The sequence below is a fragment of the Chinchilla lanigera genome, unplaced genomic scaffold (assembly GCF_000276665.1).
Source record: "Chinchilla lanigera isolate Chin_1 unplaced genomic scaffold, ChiLan1.0 scaffold00042, whole genome shotgun sequence".
NCBI lineage: Eukaryota > Metazoa > Chordata > Mammalia > Rodentia > Chinchillidae > Chinchilla > Chinchilla lanigera.
The window spans coordinates 2,194,579-2,205,321 of record NW_004955443.1 but is presented as its reverse complement, the minus strand read 5'-3'; positions in this window follow the sequence as shown (position 1 = coordinate 2,205,321).

The following is a 10,743-nucleotide window of genomic DNA, read 5'->3' as shown; positions in this document are numbered from 1 at the left end:
TTTTTGTTTTTTTTTTTTTTGGTTTTGGTTTTTTTCTCCAGTACTGGGAACCGAACTCATGACCTTGCATTTGCCAGGCAGGCGCTTTGCCACTGAGCTAAATCCCCAGCCCTTTGAAGACATTTTTTGAAGAAGAAGAATGAGCACCAACCATTATGTCTTTGGGAAATATACTACCTACAGAATTATATTAAAAGACATTATATAGAAAGTAGTGAAGTGAAGAAATTAATTAAGAGGAGAAAAATGTAAGCTTACAGAAAAAATGTGTACCCATAAAAATAGAAGCCATCATCTTTAATTATATAAAAATGGAAAAATTGAATAAGACAAAAGAAAATTTTGTTCTTGATACGGAATGAAGAAGTGTGTGGGGAGAAAAATGAAGTAAAAGGGAAAACCTCAGAATGAAAAGAAAGGAAGGTAGAAACAATCTATGCTTTAAAACTCAAAATGGATATAATTTAGCATTTATGAAAAAATTGATATGATGTATTCAAAATATTCAACTTCATGCTATTAAGATGCAACTAAACAAAATGTAATTCTACATGTCTAATAATAAGTCTATTATGAAAAATTCTACTATGAAGGTCTATGATGAAAGCAAAAGCAGGTAAAACTATATGAAAAACTAATTAATAGAGTTATTAGCATCTCATAGATCAAAAAACAGAGGTCTTATAAACATTTATAAAATTTGAATAACTGAGTTAGCGATTTTGGTTGAAAAATTATAGGTTGATTAGTCTACCAAGTATTTAAAGAAGATACATACTTATCACATATTTTCATTAATGAATTATCAGTAAATTAAAATGAAATCTGTGTTCAATAAAATTTAATATCTTTATTCAACTTAAGCTAGAAATCAAAATTTTCCATTAATTTGAAATTTTAAAAAAATACATATTTTATTGAAAATTAATTATAAATGAATAATTAATTAAATAGCATGCAGAATATTTGTGGGATGCATTGATGGCAATATATAGGAAAGTAGAAATTTTTTAAGCTAGAAGTCTCAATATTTAAGTAAAAATGGTAGTAACAACAAAAGAAAAAACCCCTGAGAGTGTATTAAGATATAATGAAGGCAACAGAAATTAGCAAGAAATTCCTGTGTTTCTGTGGGTGTGAGCATGTACGCATGTGTGTGGGGTTATCACCAAAGTCAAAAGGTAGTTATACTTAGAAAAGTTTAGTAAAACTGCAAACTTCCAATTTAATTTCTACAGTAATAGAATCCTCATTTATTTTTTTTATTGTGTGGACACATACTTTCCCTGAAAAATTGCTACTCTTTTCACCTTCTCTGGTAGCTAGTTTTGCCCACGTGATTAAATTCTGAGCAATGAGATGAAATCAATTTTCGTTATATGACAGCTATGTCTCTTTTTCTTTGTCCTTATGCTTTCCTTCTTACTGGATGGAACCACAATGACTTGGGATGATGAAGCAGTTTACTCCATAAAATGCTATTTAAAGTAAATACGAACAACTGGCTACACTGAAAGAATCCTAGTGCACTTGTAGAGCAAAGGCTCTGTATCAGCCTTTGACCTCCCGTTTTCAAACCTGAGCAAAAGTGAGCTAATACACTCTAATTTACAGAAGTATCTTGACTACTTCTCTGTCATTGAGGAGACAAAATGCCTGATGCCCAGAATTAAGAAAGGAAAGGTTTATTTAGCTTACATTTTATGGAGATTTCGGTCTACAATCAGCTGGCTCCAACGCAGGTTTCGAGGCTTCAGGTTGGCACAAGATAGCAAAAGCAGCAAGAGCAAAACGCGGGGAGCAAGCCTCTTTCCCCTCTTATTTTGTAAGGAGGCTCCCCCCACCCAGGTGGCGTGCAGCAGTCACATCATCTCCCACCCTTCTCCTGCACAGGCTCAGGATGACACAGAGTGAGGACCCGGTCCTGCTCAGTTACTCCGTTAAGCTTCTGAACTTCTCAAGCTGACACAGTGAACACCATCCCAGAGCGGTAAGGGAGTGTCCTTTTCACCCCAGGACACAGAACTGCTGAGTCACTTAGCCAAGCCGCCAGACTCCTCAGGTGGACACAATGTGTCAACCCAACACTAAGCCAATGTGATTTTCAAGTCACTGTTCACTTGCATGCAAACCTACTTCTCACACATAAGACAGATCTTGTAGGAAGAAAAGACTCTCCCCAAACATACTTTTACCAGTTAAAAATAAAGTGAATAACTGATTTATAATAAATGAGGAGGGGAAGTTGAAGTGTTGATCAAAAAAGGGAAATAAAATAATCATTTCAAACATAAGTCCATTGGAAAACACGTTAGCATTGACAGAATATGCTAAGTGCACCCTTCCTGGTGAAAGTAAATAAAATTACACCAGTTTGTCAGGTGCTGTAACCCTTCCCCAGCATGGTTTACGTGTTCAGGGGAGTAGAGAAAAGGCAGATAGCTGGAAATGCTCAGATTTGGACTTTCTGAGAAGATTATTCAGGACACAAAGTATGGCAAAAAGTTGAGAGCATATGCCAGAGAATTCTTAGTAATAACTACGGCATAAAATCCAGATTACTTGCAGGGGTTAAATATTTAAGTAGTGAGGGAATGCTGGGCTCAGAAGGCCATGCGTCTTAATAAAGTTTAAAAATTTGTGAAAATATGCCTTGGGAAGATATGTGGCGAAATCGAAGATAGCTGTAGGACCGTGGAAATGCTGAATTCAAGACTTTCAAATTTTCCCTCAAGTGATTAGTGCTCACTCTAAAGAACTTACCCCAAACTCAGCATGGGAGAAAAGCTGGACAAATTGCACAATGTACAGAAACATAAAATAAATTTCATAAGAAAGTTTTAAATATTTCAAAGAAAAATCCAAAACTTTTTCAGTTTTCAATCTTCAGAGAGGCTGCTCTGAATACAAAAGCGCTTCTCAGGGTGATTGGAGCCGTTACCACAGAAATAATTATTCTAGAGATTCACATGAACATTTAAAAATAGAAGCATCCTTCACAAGCCAAACGTTTGTTGTATGAACTCACAGACCTATTAGAGTTGAATATATTTCATCAAGTACTCTTTTAGAGGAAATTGTACCTGTTGCTACCTAAATTCTTACCATCTGATCTCTGTTTGATAGCAGAAATGGGAATTCAAAAACACCTGTATAAGAAAGAAATCCATTTAGCTGCATATTTTATATTTTTTCTTTCCATTTCAAATGTTTTCATTCTAAGGGTTTTATAAGGCGTTATTAATAAACCTTAGAAAATATTTTAAGATTTTCCCCACATCTCTGTGTAATATATTTGACATCCTCAATAATGCCCTGCTGGCTTCAGTCATAAAACTTTTCTGTCTCTTCAAACATTTTCCAGCCATTCCACTTTGATTCTTCATTTGGCTATTTTTTGAAAGGTAATTTTAATCAAAAATATAAAAAATAGAAAAAATCTGTTTCTGAAGTTTTTTCACGCAAAATAGCTCACTAGACTTCAAAGAGTTGCATATGTCAGGAGTCATTTTGAAAAAGTGGCATTTAAGGTGCAGAAGTGGTCAGGCTTGGCTGAGATTGTTCCTTCTGATGGTTATCTACATCTCTTGTATTTCCCTGGTGGAGCTCATTAGCATTGCCAAGTGATTTAAATTGGCTAGGTTAGAAGCATAATTTTAGATGGTTGAAAGTCTTCAAAGTAAATTTATCAATTGTTATAGATGATTGTGGAAGTTAATTGCATTCCAAGTGGAATTTAAATGTTTGAAACAGACATAAGCTTTAACCTCATTATTTTCATTAAAGATAGAAGAAGAAAAAAACTCATCAGTACATGTCTGGGTCATGAAGAACTATAGACTTTGAGAGTTCATTAAAGACCTGATATTAAAATCTTAGGCTGTTAGCCTAAGTTTTGGACAAAGTTTAAAGATGTACTGTCATCAGACACAAAATGAAATACTCTATTTCAATAGGTATTGTTCTATGCACTACAAAAACAGTAACTTGTTTAAATTTTAGGGAGTGCCCAAAACTAACTGGGAAAATACTTTAAAAATCTACTGATACAGCTATACGGAAAACTGTGCCTTAAAGGCTGGAAGGGCTTTCGGCAGGCCGAGACAGCAGACAGCGTATCACTGTATGAGGCAAAGAAGGAGCAACATTGCAAGGAAGGCACACACACAACCCACTTGGATGTCAGGGAAACAGTAAGTTACTGTTTCAAGATGAAGTACTTGAAGAAAATATAGAAGAAGGAAAATAAAATAGGCATATAATTTAGGATATGGTCATATCATGAAGGGATTATGGTTAGAATTTTTTTTCTTGTGAAATGATTTGTTATGATGCAATACTCTGATATGACCAGATTTGGATTTTAGGAAAGTTGCCCCTTGAAAGGGAGGGTGTCAATGAAAATAGAACAGGGAGAATGGAGAGCATTTTATTGAAAAGTTTCACAAAAGAAGGAGAGATTTGTACCTAAAAATGGAGGCAGTGGCTTGAAGGGATGAAAAAAAGTGAAAAATTTCAAAGACTACCAGTGCTGGTTTTTCTTTCAGTGAGATATTAAGCACTTGTTGACAGGAGTTGATGAGGGATTGAGTATGAACATGAAACAAGCACAAAGCTGTCAGTGAGTACCAGCTTTCGTATACCAATAGTGCAGGAGTGCGTGTCAGACCATCAGTGCCTGAGACACTTACTTGTCTGAGTGGGTGCTTCTGCGGCTCCTGTATTTTTATGGTGGTGAGTTTTTCATGCATGTGAAGATGTTGACACACGTGTCTTCACAAAGACTTTTGGAGTTGTTCACTTTGAAGGAGCTTCTCAACATTTAACAAAATGAAATAAACTGAAACCATGAAATAAATTAGGCAGAAAAAGTGAATGTACAAAAGCTAAGAGATCCTGGCCATAAATTATCTGTTGTCAGGTAAACTATTTTTGCCAAATCCAGACATTAACTCTAGTAGAGCTCTTTTGTAAATGTTACTTTTGCTATTGTTCATCACTGCTACTTATTAAGAAAAAATATTTCTAAAACACTCATCTGAATATTAAATGCTGAGGACTGACTGCAGTTTATATAGAGTACATTTCCAAAAACTAACATGGTATAAAAAACGTAGTGAAAGAACCAGAAATGTTCTGAAATGTTTCCTCTCTGTCCTATATTATTAAATTTACTACTGACCACCTTAAAGATAGACATTTGGGGGTTAATTTATAAATTAAAAGTCTCTTGCAATCTATGCCAAAATTTATTGGTCTGAAATGAGGACAATTACAATAGTAATTGTCACTTCTTCACAAAACCACAATTAGCTTATTACGTCATGATCTTCATCCATCGTGCAAACTCTGGAAATGAGGGCAATGGGGCTCCTCTAAGTATGCCAATCCCCTGAAAGAAGATGTTCAATGGTGAATCACACGTTTCAAGTGAACCACAGATGTTCAGACTTATTAGTGTTTTTTATTTAACCAATTTGTGTTTCTGTAACTTAAAAATTGTTTTTATGTGCTGGAAATTTTTCTCATACTGGAAGATGATATTAGTGACTGTATAACAGAACATTAGATCATTGTAATATTGTTTGTTTCCAAGTTTCCTTGACCTCCATATATCTTTGCAATTAAATCAGGAAGGTCTAGTAAAAGGCTATTTCTAAGAGGGAAAACATTTTAATATCACTACATTTAAAATTGTTTCCAATAATACAGTTCAATAAATTTGCTCCATTGAAGTTGAGCAGTTTATTGAACTTGTATTAAAGAAGAAGACATAGCAAATAATTGATCTTACTCAGGGATTGGACAAATCCATAAAATACACAACATTTTATATATCAAAACTTTTAAAGGTCTAGTAAAGTCATAACAGTTACAGTAAATAGTGATTTGAGTTTTAATTTTTCACTTTTAGGTTTTGGTGGTTTTTTTTTTTTTTTTGGTACTGGGAGCTAAAACTAGAAATGCCCATACCTGGAGAATGCTGTAATACTGAACTACACCCAAACCCTGTATTTGGGGGACTTTTGTTTGTTTGCTTGCTTCTTTTTCACACAGGTTCTAAGTTGCCCAGACTGGCTTCAAACTTGCCATCCTTCTGCCTCAGCCTCTTTAGGAGCTCACACGTACTGCTACATCCAGCTGACTTTTAACTTGAAGTATGCATATAGATGTTTTCTGTGTATCCCTGGAGACATGTTCCCCCGCTTGATGTATATATTAGTGGGGTTAGATATTTGGTTTGTAAGCAATCATGAAAATTATAAGGTGGACAGTGACAGAATCATGTATGTACACAGGCAAAATCACGTGCTCTCAGGAGATAACTGTGTGGAATAATGGTATAACTGATGTGCAGTATCCTTCATCTCCCCAGGTCGGTGTGGAGAGGCCAATTACATAATCCACCATGCATCATCCTGTTAGTAAATTGCACATCATAGCAATACAGGCTTCACATTTTCTTATTAAAGTAATGAGTAGACCCATGAAAAATTCTTTGTATAGTGTTTATCAAAGAAAATGTGGCTAAATATTGTAAATGCTAATCGTTTCTAATAAGAATTTAACTGAGGAGAGATGAAGAAAAGGAACAACTTAGAAGAAAACAAAGGAGTAAGTCTGGGCTGGACCCTGGGAGGCTATAAGGGAGGATGATGAGAGTGACAACTTTTTCACCAGAAAGACCCAGGGAGGAATGGGAAGTTCAGTCAGGCAAGTTGTTTATGGAACTTCATTTCCAAACCAGCACTTGGGAATTTGAGCCTGTGGCTAATCAACCCTCTGATGATCAAAGCTGTCTACACACACAAAACATTATGATACATTGGAGCAGCAGTCCTGGGATCAAGTGAGAGAGAAGATTGTTCTCCTTTGCTATAGAATGAATATAATGACCACTTGGGTAAATGTTAAACTTAATGGTCAGCCAGGCATGGTGGTGCATGCCTATAATCTCAGTACTCAGGAGGTTGAGACACAAGGATTGCCATGAGTTTAGGGCCAGCCTGGGCTACATAGTGAGTTCAAGGCTAGCTTGAACTGAGATCCTGTCTCAAAAGAAAAGAAAAGAAAACAAAACAACAAAACAAAACTAAACGGTCATTGTGATGGTATTTGGTGAGGTGATTAATTCGTGGATGTGGAACTCCCAAGAATGGATTTAGTGATCTTATAAAAATGATGCTAGAAAATTTTCTTGTCCTATCTATTATGTGAAGATATAGGGAGAAGATCACATAACATTATCACCTCAGGATCATGTGTCCACCAATTCTTCAAGATTCATACAATCATTATGTATTGCAGACATACTAATAAAAATAGATTTTAAAACTATTTCATTATGATATATAAAAATTATGCCAGTTATAGTCTTTACCTTAAGAAATTTACAGTTTTATAAATAGACCAGAAGTTACAGACTCTATGAAATTCATGGATTATTTGATAATAAATATAAACTGTCTTAAATAGACTGATGTAGTAAAAGGAAGAGGTAACCATTCTGTGTTTAATCAGAATATGATACTGGAAAAATGAATGTCTTCTCTCATTCCGATATAGTGATATAAAGATAGGAAAAATTCCAGCCCTTCTCACCCAATAGAACTTTCAGGATTTTACCTTTGATAAATGAATCCATACCCACTATGTGATTCAAAACCTCAATGTTTTCAACAGAAAACAATAGCTCCTTCTATTGGTGGCAGGTTCATAGCAACCAAAATATGCAATGATGTGTCAAATCAGGACAATCATAATGCTAACTACCACGAAGAGCTATGTTACAAGCAGGGACCTTGCTAGCCCAAATCTCCAGCACATTATCTGACTTTTGGCAGTCCTGAGAAAGAAGGCAAGTCTTTATATTTTATTTAGTGTACAAATAGCAAGAACAAAGAATTAACTGAACATAAATGCAGGTTAGGCTTAATTGTCAGCAATATTCAGGGACAGAATATCGTGATATGTTTGCTAAACCTTTTTTGTTGGGGGGTAGAATTTGGTTGGGCACTGAAAATATTTGTATTTCTAAGGAAGCATGTCTGTTGGGGTTCAGTGGCTGACCAGCAGTCCTTCCAATTTAAAATATTTCCTTTAGATTTAACTTTGAGATTTAACTCTGAGATGGGTAAATTTATTTATCTTTATTTCCAGCATTATTAAAGGTTGAGGTGTATATTTCATGGAATCCCTAAAATTTGGACATAATGTAAAAAAGTCCTGGACTTGAATATAACATTAATTACATGATTAGTAAGATGCTTTTCAAGAGAGAAATTCAATGTGTCATGTGCATTTCTTAGAAAGCCTAAGAAAAAAATGTATAATATAATGAACAAGTGAATGCAAAGGAAGCCACGATCTATTTGCTCAGAAGTTTGGTAAGATAAATCACATTTTTCTTGACTTATATCCTGCAATTGTTATGTAACAAATAACTTCTCTTTTGTGCATTGGCTGTAAAAATGTATCTACATTCATCTCATTACTTTTAACCCTCCTGAACAGCTGCATTGAATACAAAACTGAACTTTTATTTTTTTCGTCTACAGAGAATGACATGAGAGTATAGTGGAAATATTTACAATGCTATTTCAATAAAATGGCAAATAGGCAAGATGTTTGTGCCTTCGTGTGGGTGCTTGCTGTTCTAAGAGCCACTTGTTTCCCAGTTGACAGAGCACTGTGTTCTTCTTAATGAAGCCCGAGAGTTCTGAGTTGTTGCCCTATAATTTTCTGGACAGAATGAGCTGTTGCCTGTGCCGAGAGAGAAACACACACTCCATTATCTTTTCAATAGGTCTTAAAATTATTTGTTTAAAAATCTCTCCCACTGTCACTTTTAGAAGTGCTTGCAAAAGTGATTGTTATAGATCACCCCCTCTCATAATTTCAGAGCAGTCTTACATTTCTTCTCTCTTCTATTTCAGTAAGAAACTCAACTTGAAGCTTCAAAGGCACCTATTTCTTTCCAAAGAATTGTCCCCTCTTTATTCAGCAATATTTTCATTCACAAATGTTCTCTTCTCCAACTTCAATTATTTACTTATCATCCTCATGGGAGCACTTCACAGCATGTTTCCTGAGGGACAGATCCTATGCTTAATTTTTGTCTTCACTGCCCGTAAAATAATCACCTTAGAGTTCCAGAAATATATTTAGTACAGAATTTCATTCCTGATGCCTTTTAGCTTAAGGAATGCTACAAACATGGAGTACTTTTTGGCACTACTTACCAGAGTACATTTCTAAAACTTTCCCTTCTTCAATTCAATAAGCAATTTTATTATTTCAAGTCTTACAGAGATTTAACTGGGTTGAGAATATAGACAAATTACAATTTTTAAAACTTTAGTCCATACTTCTCAATCTACACTTTATTTTATATCTTGTAATGGCTGATGAACAAAACCAATCTGAGAGAGTAATAAATATATTCTAGTCAGGGGTGACAAGGAGAACAATTCAATATAGGACACATAATTTATAAGAATTATTTTGTAATAGTCACCCAAACAGTGCAGGAAATCTGTCCACATACTAAAGAACAAAGAATCCAGCAGATGAGGGCTTGGATCCCACTATAATGTCCTGCATGTTTCCCGCTGAAGACCTAGAGCACATACCAGTGCCTCCTATGAGTCCAGCTGGAGGCGAAGAGCACAAGACAATATCTTATGCAAATTTGTTTCACAGATCTGCACTGGGAAGGCCCAAAGGTCAGTGGTGGAAGCTAGAAAGACTGTGCCATCTGGATGAAGGATCTGTGCTAGCAGGCTGAGACATCTGCACTGGAGTCCGGAAGTATCACAAAGTAAGAACCAGAGTTTCCCTGGAAAGTACCACAGCCATCCTCAGCAACAGTGAGGTCCTAAGCTCCTCTGATAAAGAGAAAAATCTGAGTTCCATCAAGAAAGACAAGGCAATAAGCTTCTCCAGGAGACTGAGCAGGGCACCCTCTTTCCCTCCAGAGCCAGGAAGCAATGCTCAAAGTGAGGATCAGAGCTCTCCCAAAGTAAACTGAAGTCATTCTGAGCGACAAGGTCCCAAGCTCCTCAGAACATGAGAACAGCCCAGTTTATCAGGAAAGCCAGCATGATTAGCTTCACCAGGAGACTGAGCAATGCATCATCTTCCCTTCTGAAGACAGGCAATGATGCTTAAAAAGAGGACCAGAGCTCCTGCAAAGTGAACCATAGTCATTCTCAGTGACAGGAAGGACCTGACGTCCTTCAAAGATGAGAGCAGCCAAGTTTATCAGGAAAGCCAGCATGACAAGCTCCTCCAAGAGAACTAACAGATCCTTACAGATTCTAACAGCACACAACAGCTTTGCAGCTCCAAAAGCCTCTCTTCTTCCTCTCCAGTTCTGCCTTTTACGCTGCTGGCAACAATCCTCAGGGAGGCCTCCCAGACCCAGCACCACGCCGATTCAGTTCACTCGGGTGTTACAAGTTGATCACCAGTTGTCAGTCCACATACATATAATTAATTCTGAACATCCTTCAAGGTCCATGTATATAGGTTTAGCTTCCAGGGTGCCATTATTGGGAGACGATGTGGATCTTTATGAAGTAATAACTTATGGAGGATCTGATTCCTGATACCATGGTTGCAAATGGCAGTGTAACGACCACAGCCTGCCCTCTCTTTCTGATTCCTTCTGGTTTCTGGCTCATGATACGTATCAATTTGATGTGTATTCCCACCATCAGGTGTATCCTTACCACAAGCACA